Source organism: Penaeus monodon, chromosome 3 (assembly GCF_015228065.2).
Source record: "Penaeus monodon isolate SGIC_2016 chromosome 3, NSTDA_Pmon_1, whole genome shotgun sequence".
Classification (NCBI taxonomy): domain Eukaryota; kingdom Metazoa; phylum Arthropoda; class Malacostraca; order Decapoda; family Penaeidae; genus Penaeus; species Penaeus monodon.
Window position 1 is genome coordinate 43,722,773 of NC_051388.1, and position 2,500 is coordinate 43,725,272.

The window sequence follows — 2,500 nt, forward strand, 5'->3', positions numbered from 1 at the left end:
TGGGTTTGAAACCAGATATAGTAGTTTATTTCTCGATTACTTAGTCGACAAAAAATTTATTTGATTATAACATACCCTTTCCAATTGTAATACCAGGGAATTTTAATCATCTTTTATTTTCTTTGTTTTCCATTCTTTATCGTTATCTCGAATCAAATGTAAATTGAATGTAAATCGAGCTGACAGACAACAAACAACGTTTTGGTGGCTGCTTATCTTCATGACCGAGCATTTCAGCGTTATGGAACTCTTAGTTTCTGTCCATGAAGAGGATAAGCATATATTGCAATATCAGATTTCTTAGATTAGTTTTACTATAACCTTCTTTGATGCAAATTACCCAACTAAACAATATTTTCTACAATTATTATTCCGTTGATCAGTAACTTCCGTATGTATGTTTACTCTGATTTACTTTCACATGAAATTATATTTATTTGCTCGATGCTTTCGAAAGAAATGTATACAATAATAAGTCAAGTGATACTTAATAAACACAATGTTAGAAATATAGGAAATAATAAATTATATCAAAAATATTTATTACATGAAGACAATTTCTAATTTGAATTTTCCCTTTGTGTATAGAGCTTGTACTACGAAAAGTAGAGTTATTCAGGAAAATTAACCATAAACGAACCATAGTTCGTTTATTTTACAACATTTGGCTGTACCTCTGGAAATATCACTTGGGGAGACACTGGGGCCTTCAGTGGTGTTGGTAATCATTGGAGGTGTGGCTTTCCATTGGTTGTTACGTCTAGTAGGCTGACTGCTGATTGATCGATCGACTATCTGCACTCTCTTGGTAGTCAATGGAATTAACTTACAGTGTATACACGGACCTTACAATGTGCAATGTACATTGTAAAACTTTTTTTGAGTATGGGTAGTTTACAATATGGTAAGGAGATTGGAAAGTACGATGTGCCCTGCTTTCCGTTGGGGCACTTTGTAGCGCTACGAAGCACACAATTTCAACGAAATGGCCTGTAGCGCGATGCTGTATTTCTTAACTTGTGGTCCTGCCACTGGAAATTACTCTTAGAGGTGCAGGACTACAGCTCCCTCTGTGAGGTGAAACAGCCTTTGGGTGGCTGTTTCACTGAAGAGAGAGGAAGAAAGGGTTCAAACAATGATACCTATCTTGTAGGTGGAAGGGCGTCCCTTTGGTCTCTCCCCAGGGGTTCACACCTACCCACGTGTTAGCCGTGTGTGGCATCCCTGTGCACTGCGGAGACAGGAGTCCTGGAGGCTGAGCAATACCATAGATTAGTACATCCTGCGGCAAGCAACACGCCTCTTTGGACCTTTATTCCAGCAAGACGGGTGGTCTGATTTTGACCCAGTCAGATCAATTGGCTGGTCTCCTTCGGGAGGCTAGGGTCAAGCAGTCATTGTCGCCAATGGCACTCACACTGGCCCCGTGATTGGCGGTACAACGGCCATTGGCTGCATATATCCTCTCACCACTCCTATGGCTGTTAGACATTAGGTCTAACATTCAGCTTCCCCTTGTTGGACTCGGTGGTGGGTGGGGGCGTGAGCGGATGAAAGAACTATTTATTTTATGGCAAACACTCCTACAACTCCCTAAAAGAAAGAGATATAAATGTTGATGAACTGTGCAAGGCCCATACTACGGCAGTCACTTTGAAGCCATACATGGATTCTGGTGGCAAGATGCAAAGCACAGGTTGACTCTGTGAGACCTGCTGCTAAAATGGACACGGCAACAGCCAAAAACATGTCAATCCGGGTTGACAGAGAGCAGGGCAAGATTATTATGCCTAAAGACAAGCTACCCTGAATTTCCTGCAGGAAACCAAGGAGCTTAATGATGGGAGAAAAGTGTGTCTCTCACCACTGAATCCCGACGATAGGAGAGTCAAGATGATGCTACTTGGCTTCTCACTATCATATGATGTGGACCTGATCACATCACACCCACAGGTTGTGGACACTTCCCGAATGTCGAAAGGGAAGAGCTCAACTAGGCAAGTCCTGGTGACCTTGAAAGGAGCCCCAATCCTACCCTTGATCTGGGTAATTGGGGCTCCTTCAGCCTAAGAACATATGTACTTTGAGTCACTTTGGTGCTTTAAGTGCCAAAGATACGGTCATCCCAAGTTAGCAGCAAGGCCAAGCCTAAATGTGGTGTCTGTAGAAAAGAAACACAACACCGAGGTGTGCCTTAAGGCACACAATGAAAGCCAAAGCAACACAAGAGCCAAATGTCCCAACTGTGCCAAGGGGCCTGGAGCCTAGCTTCCTCTACCAGGAAAGAGGTGGCCCTCAGGTGACAAGAGATTGCTAAAACGCGACCAGACTTTCCTCCTGTTCCCCCTAGACACCCATGTCTGGGGACAGAACAAAAGAGAAAAGACTTCCCGACCTCCTAAAAGGAAGGAAGCCCTTTCACAGCCGACACCGGATATCTCCAATAAAAAGGAGTTTCCGACCATTTCTAAAATGCAGGAAAAGAACCACAGAATAAGAT